This window comes from Gopherus evgoodei, chromosome 9, assembly GCF_007399415.2.
Source record: "Gopherus evgoodei ecotype Sinaloan lineage chromosome 9, rGopEvg1_v1.p, whole genome shotgun sequence".
Lineage (NCBI taxonomy): Eukaryota > Metazoa > Chordata > Testudines > Testudinidae > Gopherus > Gopherus evgoodei.
In genome coordinates this window covers 42,773,529-42,788,854 of record NC_044330.1, presented here as the reverse complement: position 1 = coordinate 42,788,854, position 15,326 = coordinate 42,773,529, and the positions used below count along the sequence as shown (strand labels likewise).

Genomic DNA, 15,326 nt, shown 5'->3' with positions numbered 1-15,326 from the left:
AAGGGAGGCGATTTAATTCAGTGTCTGGTTCTGTGAGATGCCTCTTTCTTCAGTGAAGCCAGTAATAGTTGAGAGTGCTCAGTACTTTGCAGGATGAGCCATTTTTGTGTCATTTAAAGCAAGCCAAGAACACTGCAAGGAAAAACTGCGCAAACTTCAAGGGCACTACATAGAAATGCAGAGTTATTGTTGCTGACTCACCAGACCAGACCCCAAGAGTAGAAAAAGGGTATGTGTCTGAAGCTGAGAAAACTAGCGGCAAAGGCCCTGCAGTGACAAACACAGGCAATATGCCTTGATTAGGAAAAAAGTTTAGGCTGAGGTTCTGTGTTTTGTTATTTAAGTTAACAAAAGTTTGCAGCACCTCTGCCCTTTCACTCTTCTCTACATAGCTTTGGAGCAGACCCATTACCAGGAATCCCAGAGTTTATTGCTGAAATGAACAAAATTATGGTCATTATCTGATGTGATCAAACACGGAGCAGAAAATTCATCTTTCCCTTTTGACCTATGTCAGAATTTGAACTAATCTGACATAGGTCATAGAATTTGAACTAATCTGTCTCCAGAAATGACAGATTAGTTGAAACAATCCATTAATCTACCTTCTTGTATAATATTTTGACTATATTTCAACTACTACACAGAAATTGTGAACACAGTGGGAACGAAGCAGTCATTAAAATATTCTCTCTTTACATCTACAAGTTGTTTTGGAAAAATGCAAGTTACAGAAGATGGACTCGGGTGAGGAGAAGAAATGGTAGGCCTCCTCTGAACCTCGTGTAAGGGAGTGGACTCACCCCTACGGCACCCCCTGCTGGTCGTCCATGGGAATTAGCTCTTCCAGCACCCTGGACACCCCCTGCAGGCTGGCAATCCACCTTACCGCTGGCCCCTGTGTCCCTCCCAGGACCCTGGTGCCCCTTTCTCTGGGTTGCTTCCCCCCTGGCAGTACCCCCACACTCTCAGGTTCTGGGTCTCCTCACCCAGCGGAGCCCCCACCCACTAGTCCCACATCGCCTCAGTGTAAGGCTAGTGCCAGTCACCATCTAGCCCCACTCCCTAGGGCAGACTACAGTATATACCACTCATCACAGGCAAGGTTGGGTTGGACCTGCTGCCCCTCTCTATAGCTGGGCTGCCCCTCTGCAGCCCCGGTACTGGTCTTAGGCCCTCAGCTAGGCCTGCAGCATAGAGGTTTTCCAGGCTGGAGCTTCCCAGCTCCTCTAACCTGCCCCCAGCCCTGCTCTACTCCCAGTACCCTGCTCACCTTCCTAGCAGTCAGGCCCTTCTCTCTCTAAAAGCAGAGAGAGACTCTTGAGCTTCTGGCTGCCCTGACCTTATAAGGCCCGGTTAGTCTGTTTGGGGCGTGGCCCCAGCTGCAGCCACTTCCCCCAATCAGCTGGGATTTGCTCCCTTCCCCAGCCCCAGCCCCAGCCCTCTGCAGGGATTTTCCAACCCCCTCAGGGCTGGAGTGGGTGCTCACCCCTCTACACCATGACATGGCTCCTCTGCAAATAAAAGACAACATGGGTGATATAGTCACCACCAGACCAGCGACACAAAGACAAGCTAATCAAAACAGAGTACACTTAAAGTGACAAAATATGAGTTAGTGTCACATGGACATTCTTCTGACATTTCTCTAGTCATACAACAGGAATCATTGGATGAGATTTAGTTGACGGCAAAGGCTGATACAAAGATACCGAGTACAAGTGGAGAATCAAAAATCCAGAAGATTCAGGATATCTCAATAAATATACAAAAGCTCATTGAAGAGCAAACTCATAAGAGTTGCCCTAACTGTGACTGAGAACCATGAGCAGGAATAGGATAATGTCAGCAAAAAGACAGCCTAGAGCTGAACCAATGAACTAAACTAGACAAGGACGTTCTATCTACTTTGTAACAGAGAGTTTAATCTGGAAATGCATGAAGCAACCCACTCCCCTGAAAATGCAGTTTCTCTCAGTGGACCTTCTGAATCAAAAATGTGTGCAATTTTTATTTTCCGGCTTACTTCAAATGTACATGAAAACCAGGAAGCTGAATCCTCTATGGAAACACCAAGAAAACAAAGCTGTTAGGTTCCCAAACTGTTGAAGTCCTACAGGCTCTGAACACAGCATAAGAAGATGATGATGACATGAAGAACACGATGGCTGAACCATGCGTAAGGAAATCAGTTTCTTCATGTTTCCTATTTGCCTGTCTGTGTGGCTCATTTTTAATTTTTTTTTCACAATCATGAACCTTGGTAAGTTAGAGACAAATACAATTTCTTGAACAGCACCAGTGTTGTGCTGGAGAAAGTATGCAAAACTGGCTTCCAACAAGGTCCTCAAAATGCAAGTGGTCTACAGTAGTAAGACAATGCTGTATCCTAAGAGATGCTCTTATAACATGATCAATGAGTTTCATGACAGACTTACCAGAAGTCCAAGAAAAACAGAAGTCTGATGCAGGGAAATACATTTCTTCTGCAAATGACTCATCCCAAGTATACAAAGCTTTTCAGTATCTACAAATAATTTTAAAAATGTTTGGTTTCTCCTTTCAGCTTAGAAATGATTCAGGTGGGCAGGAACTGTAGCTAAAGAAGTGGTGCCAAGAGCCTGCCTGTCTGTGAACAGAAGGACCATACACAGCCTGTAGAAACAGTTGTGTCATTTAGTCTATGGATATGTTGTAAACAAGACACGAGAAGTCATTCTTCCGCTTTACTCTGCGCTGGTTAGGCCTCAACTGGAGTATTGTGTCCAGTTCTGGGCACCGCATTTCAAGAAAGATGTGGAGAAATTGGAGAGGGTCCAGAGAAGAGCAACAAGAATGATTAAAGGTCTTGAGAACATGACCTATGAAGGAAGGCTGAAGGAATTGGGTTTATTTAGTTTGGAAAAGAGAAGACTGAGAGGGGACCTGATATCAGTTTTCAGGTATCTAAAAGGGTGTCATCAGGAGGAGGGAGAAAACTTGTTCACCTTAGCCTCCAATGATAGAACAAGAAGCAATGGGCTTAAACTGGAGCAAGGGAGATTTAAGTTGGACATTAGGAAAAAGTTCCTAACTGTCAGGGTAGTTAAACACTGGAATAGATTGCCTAGGGAAGTTGTAGAATCTCCATCGCTGGAGATATTTAAGAGTAGGTTAGATAAATGTCTATTAGGGATGGTTTAGACAGTATTTGGTCCTGCCATGAGGGCAGGGGACTGGACTCGATGACCTCTCGAGGTCCCTTCCAGTCCTAGAGTCTATGAGTCTATGAACGTACTGCATTTTGACCTGACTATAGAAATCAAATGCACTTGAAAGTTGTCTTCCATTCCCCTGGAGACTCTTCTGATGGGTTTGAGAAAGTGGACCAGTAAGCTAGAATGTGGCTTAGAGACGGAGCCTGTGTCGGAAGGGCTGCAAAAGTGTTTCCTATTGACAGTGAACCCTCAGGATTCTTCAGCCAGATTTCTTCCTAGGATGTACGTGGCAGATGCATCTTTGCCACCCTGTCAAAGCTTGCAACAATATTCCCAGGAGCAGAGAGGAGAATTGGACCAAGATTACAGTATCCCACTAGTGGAACTATCTGTGTGTTGAGCCTGTGCTTCCGAGCCATATTGGGTAGATCTACACAGCAACTTGGAGGGTGCTTCCCAGCCTGGACAGACAGACACTCTCGAGCTAGCATGCTCAATATAGGATGGTGGCTGTGGTGGCATGGGTGGCAGCTTGGGCTAGCCTCCCAAGTGTGTACACAGGGGTTAATCAGGATTGTACTCGTGTGGCTGCACTGCTATTTTTAGCACACTAGATAGAGCAGGGTGAGCGTCTACATACATTGTGTATGCACACAATAGAACTGTTTATTTCATCCTTTCCCACTTGTACTCTCACTACCATGATCCGGATCCCAGTGTCCTGTCTTCTGCTTCACTTTGCAGCACCAAAAGTTAATTCAAAGCAAATAGGTTGGTAGGGTGTACCACAAAGTCCCTTTCTTGCTGCGGGTGCTCCTCTGCGTTCTGGCACCTGGCAACAGAAATCTGCCACTATAGGGCTCTGGAACATGTTTCTTCAACTAGGGTATGTCTGCACAGCAACTAGACGCCCACAGCTGGCCCATTCCAGCCAACTCGGGTGCTCAGGGCTCCGGCTCTGGGGCTGTTTCATTGCTGTGTAGACTTCTAGGCTCAGCCTGGAGCCTGGGCTCTAGGACCCTGCGAGGTGGGATATTTCCAGACTCGGGCTGCAGCCAGGACCCAGGAGTCTATACAGGAATGAAATCAGGGCTGGCTCCAGGCACCAGCGAAGGAAGCAGGTGCCTGGAGTGGCCAATAGAAAGGGGTGGCAGTCCGTCCATGATTGGGGTGGCGTGTTCGGCTCTGCGGCGGCACCTCAAGCGCTCCGCTTCAGTCTTTGGCGGCAATTTGATGGCGGGTCCTTCACTCCATCTCTTCCTCTTCAGCGGCAGCTCAATTGGGTTTTTCTTTTTTTTTCTTTCGCCACTTGGGGTGGCAAAAAAGCTGGAGCCAGCCCTGAATGAAACACTCCTACAGCCCGAGCCTGAGTCAGCTGGCACGGGTCAGTCACGGGTTTTTCTTTGCTGCGTAGACATACCCTTATAGGCCTGCTCAAATCTCTACTGAAAGACAAACTGGCCAGAATGTGGGCTCTGCAGTAGAGGGCTGTAAATTCTAGTGCGCACTAGTGTGTCCCCCACTAACTGGCCCATATGGACACTATTGGTGTGCACCAAAAGTTCCTTAGTGTACATTAATGTAGCAGTGTTTGAAACAAGCCCAGAGATAGAATAGTAGAGAGACGATGGGGACTGAGAGATGTTTTATCTTCATGATGGGGGATGTAAGGGCATACTTGAAAGCACAGAGCAAGGAGCCCAGAGGAAGGAGAACTGTTACAGGAAGACAGAATCAGAAAAGGAGGCAGGAACACAAGACACATGAATCAACGCAGGGGTCGAGTGGAAGGGCTGCGGATTTAGAGGCAGATTATTCAACGCATCTCATTAAAATGGCACAATTGATAATGAGCCTCAGACTTGTGCTGAGTACTACTTTTCTCTCTGAGTAGTCCCATTGAAACCCCTGTGATTGTAATTACAGGGTCCCTGCTTTTCAGGTAGATGTGGTGGTCTTAATTATGATTCCTGATATAACATAGATTAGCAACAATTCATTCCTCTTGCAGAATCCAGTAATACTGTGGACTAACCCCTGCCTAAATACTTGTTAATTAACTTCACACTTATGTAATGTGGGGGAGGGGCTTCTCTGACTAGGAGTCCTATAAAGGTAGCCAGCCAGTAAGGCAGCGGCCTAGACTGCTGCAGCGGCACAGAAGACAGCAAACAGAGCTGTAAACAGGGGAGTTTGAGGAAAGATTAAGAAAGGCAGGCAGAACACACAGGATACTGAAGGGAGTGTGCAATGTTCTAGCAGTGTCTTGGTGCTTGTTGGGGGTTTGTTTTGCTGTGGGTGGTTTGTGTTTCGCAGATTTACAGGATTTAGGTGGGAAGCCTATGACAGACACAGAGGCAGCAGTTGTAATGACCCAAGCAGTGGAAGACACAATGAGGATGACTGGATGTGGAAGCTGTGGCATGTACATGATCCTGGAGGGGATACCTGATAAAAGTTTCATCTGCATGAAATGCCACCTGATAGAGCTGATGGAAGAAAAGATATGAGGATTGGAGATGCAGGTGGAATCTCTGGTTGAGTTTAGAAGGGGGTTTGAGCGGATGATGGAGCGAAGACATGAGGAGTCTGAATGGAAAAGCTCAGACTTGCAGATGGAAGCAAGACCAAAGAACTCTGAGGGGAGACTCCTGGGTGAGGAAAGTGGACAGTGCAAGCATGTGACTAAGAGAACCAGGCAGAGGAAAAGACGGGCCAGTGAAGGAGAAATAAAGCTCAGGAACAGGTTTGCAGAGTTGGAAAACGAAGAAGGGGCACAGCAGGTGGTCGCTGAAGGTGACAGGGCAAGGAAGAAGGGAAGAGTAGTTAGTCCTATAAGAAGAGGGAAAGAGTCAATGGAGATAACATCACCAAATATGACCCCCAGGAGGATACGGGATAGGTTGAGGAGGATTGCAAAGGTGAATAGGAATCGAGAGGACTTGCAGCCAGAGGGAGCAGGAGATAGACTGGAGAATCACACCGTCACCAGGAAAAAGCAGGTCTACGTGACTGGGGACTCCTTACTGAGAAGGATAGACAGGCCTGTAACCAGAGCTGATCCAGAGAATAGAAGGGTGTGCTGTTTGCCCAGTGATAAGATACGGGATGTGGACCTGAGGCTGAAGAGGATCCTAACAGGAGCAGGAAAGAATCCACTGATTGTCTCATGTGGGAACGAATGATATGGCTAGATTCTTGCTGGAACGTATCAAGGGAGACTATGCCAGGCTGGGGAAGATGCTTAAGGAAATCAAGGCTCAGGTGATCTTCAGTGGGATTCTGCCTGTTCCAAGAGAAGGGCCAGAAAGGTGTGACAAAATTATGATGATCAACAGATGGCTCAGGCAGTGGTGCTATAAGGAGGGCTTTGGGATGTATGGCCACTGGGAGGTATTCATGGACAGAGGACTGTTCTCTTGGGATGGACTTCACCTGAGTAGGGAGGGAAATAGACTTCTAGTATGGAGGCTGGCACAACTGATTAAGAGAGCTTTAAACTAGGAATTGGGGGGATATGGTTGAGAGCTGTCCAAGTAATCTCCACACCGGATTTTAACATTGAGAGGGAAGAAAAGGAAGTAAGAAAGGATACAGCTGTGGACAGGAGAATGGACATAAGGAGGAAGGGTACTGTAGATACCATTCTAATAGGTGATACTGGTGGTAGAACATCTGGGCCTAACTGGGTAAAGAATGTGAGCAAAGTCAAACAGCAAAAATTAACATGTTTGTACACCAATGCGAGGAGCCTAGTAACAAAATGGAGGAACTAGAGTTACTGGTGCAGGAAGTGAAACCAGATATTATAGAGATAACAGAAACATGGTGGAATAGCATTCATGACTGGAGTACAAGTATTGAAGGGTATGTGCTGTTTAGGAAAGACAGAAATAAAGGCAAAGGTGGTGGAGTAGCATTGTATATCAATGATGAGGTAGACTGCAAATAAATAAGAAGGGATGGAATGGATAAGACAAGAGTCTGTCTAGGCAAAAATAACATTGGGGAAGAAAGCTACTAGAGCCTCCCTTGAGATAGTGCTTGGGGTGTGCTACAGACCACCGGGATCCGATTTGGATATGGACAGAGACCTTTTTAATGTTTTTAATGAAGTAAATACTAATGGGAATTGTGTGATCATGGGAGACTTTAACTTCCCAGATATTGACTGGAGGACAAGGGCTACTAATGGTAATAGGGTTCAGATTTTCCTAGATGTGATAGCTGATGGATTCCTTCACCAAGTAGTTGCTGCACCAACAATAGGGGATGTCATTTTAGATTTGATTTTGGTGAGTAGCAAGGACCTAATAGAAGAAATGGTTGTAGGGGACAACCTCGGTTTGAGCTATCATGAGCTAATTCAGTTCAAACTAAATAGAAGGATAAACAAAAACAGATCTGTGACTAGAGTTTTTTATTTCAAAAGGGCTAATTTAAAAAAAATTAAGGAAATTAGTTAGGGAAGTGGACTGGACTTTAGAACTTGGGGATCTAAAGGTGGAGGAGTCCTGGTATTACTTCAAGTCAAAGCTGCAGAAACTATCAGAAGCCTGCATCCCAAGAAAGGGGGGAAAAAATCATAGGCAGGAGTTGTAGACCAGGCTGGATGAGCAAACATCTCAGAGAGGTGATTAAGAGAAAGCAGAGAGCATACTAAGAGTGGATGATGGGAGTGATCAGCAAGGAAAGCTACCTTACTGAGGTCAGAACATGTAGGGATAAAGCAAGAAAGGCCAAAAGCCATATAGAGTTGGACCTTGCAAAGGGAATTAAAACCAATAGTAAAAGGTTCTATAGCCATATAAATAAAAAGAAAACCAAGAAAGAAGAAGTGGGACCACTAAACATGGAGGATGGAGTGGAGGTTAAGGATAATCTAGGCATGGCCCAATATCTAAACAAATACTTTGCCTCAGTCTTTAATGAGGCTAATGAAGAGCTTAGGGATAATGGTAGGATGATGGAAATGAGGATACGGAGGTAGATATTACCACATCCGAGGTAGAAGCCAAACTCGAACAGCTTAATGGGACTAAACTGGGGGGCCCGGATAATCATCCTAGAATATTAAAAGGAACTGGCACATGAAATTGCAAGCCCATTAGCAAGAGTTTTTAATGAATCTGTGAACTCAGGAGTCGTACCACATGACTGGAGAATTGCTAACCTAGTTCCTATCTTTAAAAAAGGGAAAAAAGTGATCCAGGCAACTACAGGCCTGTCAGTTTGACATATGTAGTATGCAAGGTCTTGGAAAATTTATTGAAAGAGAAAGTAGTTAAGGACATTGAGGTAACTGGAACAAAATACAACATGGTTTTACAAACGGTAGATCATGGCAAACCAACCTGATCTCCTTCTTTGAGAAGGTAACAGATTTTTTAGACAAAGGAAACGCAGTGGATCAAATTTACCTTGATTTCAGTAAGGCATTTGATACGGTTCCGCATGGAGTTATTAGCTAAATTGGAAAAGATGGGGATCAATATGAAAATTGAAAGGTGGATAAGGAACTGGTTAAATGGGAGACTACAATGGGTTGTACTAAAAGGTGAACTGTCAGGCTGGAGGGGGGTTACTAGTGGAGTTCCTCAGGGATCGGTTTTGGGACTAATCTTTTTATTACTGACCTTAGCACAAAAAGTGGGAATGTGCTAATAAAGTTTGCGGATGACACGAAGCTGAGAGGTATTGCCAATACAGAGAAGGACCAGGATAACTTATAGGAAGATCTGGAAGACCTTGTAAACTGGAGTAATAGTAATAGGATTAAATTTAATAATGAAAAGTGCAAGATCATGCATTTAGGGATTAATAATAAGAATTATTGTTATAAGCTGGGGAGGCATCAGTTGGAAGTAACCGAGAAGAAGGACCTTGGAGTATTGGTTGATCACAGGATGACTATGAGTCGTCAATATGATATGTCCATGAAAAAAGCTAATGCGGTCTTGGGATGCATCAGGCGAAGTATTTTCAGTAGAGATAAGGAGGTGTTAGTACCGTTATACAAGGCATTGATGAGACCTCATCTGGAATACTGTGTGCAGTTCTGGTCTCCCAGGTTTAAGAAGGATGAATTCAAACTGGAACAGGAACAGAGAAGGGCTACTAAGATGATCCGAGTAATGGAAAACCTGTCATATGAAAGGAGACTCAAAGAGCTTGGCTTGTTTAGCCTAACCAAAAGAAGGCTGAGGGGAGATATGATTGCTCTCTATAAATATATCAGAGGCATAAATACCAGGGAGGGAGAGGAATTATTTAAGCTCAGTACCAATGTGGACACAAGAACAAATGGATATAAACTGGCTATCAGGAAGTTTAGACTTGAAATTAGACAAAGATTTCTAACCATCAGAGGAGTGAAGTTCTGGAACAGCCTTCCAAGGGGAGTAGTGGGGGCAAAAGACATATCTGGCTTCACGACTAAGCTTGATAAGTTTATGGAGAGGATGGTATAATGGGATAGCCTAATTTTGGAAATTAATTTGTCTTTGACTACTAGCAGTAAATATGCACAATGGCTTGTGATGGGATGTTAGATGGGGTGGGATCTGAGTTACTACAGAGAATTCTTTCCTGGATGTCTGGCTGGTGAATCTTGCTCACATGCTCAGGGTTTAGCTGATCGCCATATTTGGGGTCGGGAAGGAATTTTCCTCCAGGGCAGACTGGCAAAGGCTCTGAGGTTTTTCGCCTTCCTCTGCAGCGTGGGGCATGGAGTCATTTGCTGGAAGAGTCTCTGCATCTTGAAGTCTTTAAACCATGATTTGAAGACTTCAATGGTTCAGACACAGGTTTGATACAGGAGTGGGTGGGTGAGATTCTGTGGTCTGTGTTGTGCAGGAGATCAGGCTAGATGATCATAATGGTCCCTTCTGACCTTAAAGTCTATGATTCTATGTTATAATGGGCCCAATTCTGACCTCACTTGTGTAAAGCAGAAGTGACTTGAAAGAAGCAGGTAGCCTTGTACCTGGTGGGAGAGAGATCAAAACCAGTCCTATCAAGTCTACTTATTCCATTACTGAGTTTACTGAATATAATTGAATAAGGTTAAATTTATTTGTAACAGTCAAATAATTACTTTAAACTACTGTAATGTACATGCAGAATAGACACATCCTTTCACAAATTTAAAGCTCCGATAATTGGTAAAGGTAAATAATTTTTCTGCGAGTAATACAGATTAAGTCAAATCCAAGTAATAAAACTCAACAGCAGAGGGAAAATACTGTGAAAATATACATTACTGCTGTGGACCCATGTGAATGCAGGCATCTTGCTTGCATTTTTCAAAAAGATAAAGTTACATGTTATCACACAGCTCTTTCTAAGCAAGCACTCTATTCTTAAAGTGAACACATTGTAGAGACAACCTATTAAAAAGAATAGAAGAACCCATGCACTTTCTAAAAAGCTTACCAGAGACCAACCAACTCCAACAAGGACTTGGGTAGGTGTCAGTCCTTCCAATCCTGGCTCAAGGATTTGGGGCCCTTCTTTGAACAGAAGGTCCTGTTCATTTGCTGGATCAGTTTAAACTCAAGACTATTTATCTCAGTCATTTCTTGTCTGTTGGTCTCTGGAGAATCAGTATATGTGAGCCTTTCCAGGAGGTGGTACCTCTGTGTTGGGGTTACAACCGGGCTGATTTGCCTTAATCCACCACCCACTATTTTTAATTCTTGGAGGAGGGGCGGTAGCCCTCTCCCATGGCATAGAACACATATACATAAACCATTATTTTAAAACAACGGTCCTGAAAGATACTTAAATTTAATTCAGCAAACGTCTCCCAATGATATTGCAGGAAACTGCCCTATCACAGGAAGAATTTCCCTTTCTGCTGGCTACGTGTGTCCCAGAGATGTTCAAGTGATTACTGCTACTGTCTGTCTAGATACTACTACTACAGTCATCATGGGGGATGTCCAATAAGTGGTTTTTATAAAACCATCTTGGCACAGCCTAGTGGAGCAAAAGAAACCCAGGGGGCAAGACCAGATTAAATCAGCAATAAACCCATCTTGGTTTTCCCATGTTTTCCTAGCAATGTGGGATTTGCCGTACTGAATCAGACCCATTGGTCCAGCAAGCCCAGCCTCTAGCAGTGATCAATATTGATGCTTTAGCAGAGTATAAGGGGAAAAAATGATGAAGCACCTAGCTCATTAATACCAACCCCACTTGTACACTCGGTACCTCCTTTAAGCCACATCAAAGTCTTTGTTCTCTAATAAGAATAGATTCATAGATTCTAGGGTCAGAAGGGACCAATGTGATCATCTAGTCCGACCCCCTGCACAAAGCAGGCCACAGAACCCTACCCATCCACTTCTATAACAAACCCCTAACCTATGTCTGAGTTACTGAAGTCTTTAAATTGTGGTTTGAAGACCTCAAGCTGCAGAGAATCCATCAGCAAGTGACCCATGCCCCACGCTGCAGGGGAAGGTGAAAAACCTCCAGGGCCTCTGCCAATCTGCCCTGGCAGAATCTGCCCTGAGTATCAGCTCAATCTCTTTCGTCTTTCTTCATCACAGGTGCTATTAAAATTTGGAATTATTCTAACTGCTCCACTACCTGTCAAGGTAACATTTTCCCTATGAAAATATGACCAGAATCTAAACTACATGCTCATAATGTACCAATATAAATTACTCTGTTTGCATTATCTCTTAATTCATCTGCTTTTTAAAAATAATCTACACACAGTGGACTAGTGGCATTATAGGGGATTCTGATATAGGCCTATGATTCCAGGAGCTGGGGCTTTAAGAAAAACACTAAATATTGTGAGGTAAAATTGCAAGAGTTGGCAACACTCCTGAGAAGTCGGGGAATCAGCAAGCAGATAAGATCTAGGAAAATGATAGTTGTTAGTTAAAAGGAGAGCTGTTGTACAGATGTTATTCACAACCATTGCAACTACCTAGTTATTTACAACAGATATTATCAAAGCACTGAAGTTTTACATTAGACACTTACATCCAACACAGTTATGCATACTACCAACAAGAATTTTCTCAAAACTGAACTTTCTGGTACCTCAAAGGCAATATCTCTATAGTATGCTTCTAGTATATCATCTCAGTGTAGGATTTACTTGAACCACTTTTCTATCAAAACAATATTTACTTGGGCTTCAGCCTAGTTTTCCAGATGTGAAAAGGCATTAGCAACAGAAAAGGAACCTTCCACTTGAATGGAGTGCACCACTGTGGGTAAGTTCTTCCCCTTCTTAGTTCCCCTAATCCTCTTCTGTTGCTGCACAGCTGTGCTAACAGCACTTTCCTGATTTTACTTCATTTGGAAGCACTCAAACAAGGCCAGGTTGTGCTTCTATTATCATTTACTAACAGTACTACCATAATGCCAAAAAGCCCCAGTAAACATCTCATAGTAAGAGAGAGTGTCTTCGCTGAAAAACTTCCACTCCTTGTCTTGTCTGTTTAGATTGTGAGAAAAAGAGGTATTATCTCCAGTCTACAGATGGGAAATGGAGGCACGGAGAGATTCAGTGACTAGCCCAAGGTCCTACATGGAATCTGTTATCTCACGTCCCAGTTTAGTGTCATAAACACTGAACCATCCTTACTCTCAGGATACTCAAATCACAATCCCTCCCAGCACACAGGGGATGTGTGCAAGAAGCAGCATCTATTTGGAAGTTGAAGCCATGCTCACCTTCCCAGCTCATGCCAGTATGGAAGAGAGGAGGAATCAAGGCCAAATTCCATCTTCTCCCTGCTCCGTTTGGAGTGACTTGCCCCCAGGAACACTAGGCAGGAACAGTCCCTGTGCTTCTTGTGCCGTCCCTCATTTGTGCCAGGGACAGAAACTATCTGGCCCAGAGACTAGCGATTAGTCACTCAAAGGCTGTTGGCACCGTATTGCATATTGTTCTCAGGGCCTGGAGAGCAAAACAACCTGAGACAGTTCCAGGTTGCAACTCTCCTATGATGTAGGAGAGCTGGGATCTCATTCTTAAAAAAATAATCCATGTATAATTCCATAGGAAGCACTAAACTATAAACTACACTATTACCCGGAGCAATTATGGCAGATATAATGAGGCTAACATTACTAACGTATTTAGTTCAAAGCTGCAGTTATAAATTGTTTATAGTATTGGTGGCCAAGATGTAAGACCATGGATTTGGTGAAAGTGTCATATCTCAGGTACATTCCCCCAGATTCTTGATGGGAACTTTGGAACAATTGCAGCAGATGATGCCACCCAGGTAATCCATCCAAGGTATTACAGCAAGCCCAGTGAATTCTGGGACAAGTCTTTGGGAATTCAGTCAGTACTGTGTGACTCATGCAAACCACACATGGTCAATAAAGCTTCAATAGCTGTATACCTCTCTATTGAGTTTCTATGCCCTGATTTAAGAAGCTGCCAGTAACTAGAAATGCTGTACTACACTATACCACCTTTTGTGGGGAGAGAGAAGAGGGAAGGAGGAGAAAATGCCCTTTTTCCCCTAGTGTCTGGGTTCTGAAGCAAAGAATACTGAAGGTTTAGCCCATGCAGTGGCTTGCCACATATCTAGCCATTCCTTTTCACCAGATCTCATAAACCTTCTTTTTCCTGCTGTTGCTGGATCAAAAGTAAACTTCTACATCCTGATATCAGAGAAGAATATTTATCAGTCACAGAGATGGCCAGGTATTTTTTTAAGAATGGGAGCCTATCATTTCATTTCTCCTTTATTTCCCTGCTACAACCGCTAGTAAAATAATTTTCTTTAGCTCGTCAGCAATTCCTGCGCTTTGGGAGATTGCAGAGATGTCATGATGTCGGACTAATGGGAGAGATAACATCCAGTCTCTGACTCAGTTAAGTAGCTTGATATTCTTGAGCCTTTTCTGTTAATTGGTATTATTGGTCATGAGATACCTCTTGCCAGAGACAATATTTTGTAAATGCTCACAAGGGAGAGCTCTTGGAGCCACTTACCTACTCTAAGATTTGCTCTGGTTTTGTCCTGTTAAATGGATGTGCTAAGCCTGCTGTCTGTAGTGTAGTGAAACTCTCCAGTGTTGACCAATATATGCTGGCTACTTACATATATATTATATTGATGACATGTATTATCCACACCACATATATTAAGCACAAATATTACTAAGCATAAAGTTAGCAGTTAAATGTCTAAATTGGCCTATATCTTTATTATATTCCTGTTCACTTATGCTAAGTATTCCATACCATTTTGCTTAGCTGAAGTAAGCTATGGCTTAAAGTAGATAGGAAAGCAGTCAGGATCAGGACATGTGATTTATTATATTATAGCAACAGAATGGGAGTTCTCCTCACAAACTAACTACCCTAGAACAAACCTAGGAGTTGTCTTCATGTTCTTTAGTACCTCACACACATGTGTTCAGAACAAAAATAAGGGGTACATCATGCTACCAGAAAAATCAGGTAGAAAGCTGATCAGTTAAATCTGGTTTCAGATGACATACACAGTACCTTTTACTGGTAAACGGGTAGGGGATAAAAAGATGGCTTTAGGGGTGTAACTTCAGGAGCACACCTTCTGTGCAAGGTGAATATAACAATGGTGCATGAGACAGCTTCCTGGAAAATAGTATCATCCATATAGAACCTTGTACATTATTATTATTGGCCTAGAGCAATAAACCTGACTGGCATTGGTTATGGCCTCTTGAATATATTTCATAACAAACCAGAGTGTGGTCAAGCAATTGATTATATAACTTATCAACACCATAGAAGTGGGGGAAGGTGGAGAGAGAGAGACAGATAGACAGGAAAAACACCAGTTCCCAAACATTAGGGGCCTCCGTCCTGTCACTCTTGCTCATATTAAGTAGTAAATTACCCCACTGAAATCAACAGGGTTGCTTCCGTGGTGAAACACTGCTCAATATAAAGGTGGCAGAATTTGGTTGTAAATGACTTTTTGAATATCAAATATCACTCCCAATTACTTTATACTGGAGACAATTTAACTTAGTGCCTGTTATTTAATAAAAGAAATAGCTTCACACTCAAGTTTAACATTAACATTCCTTTATTGTAAAGACAAGCTAAAAACAGTTTGCAGCTCTGTCTAAATGAAGCTGTCAAGTACAGAAATA

At 43.3% G+C, this 15,326-nt stretch overlaps 1 protein-coding gene across 1 annotated transcript in view; it reads right to left on the bottom strand.

The window, feature by feature from the left end:
* Positions 1 to 15,326, bottom strand: part of RBP1 (retinol binding protein 1) — a 30,918-nt gene that overhangs the window by 14,278 nt on the left and 1,314 nt on the right. The window lies entirely within an intron of this gene.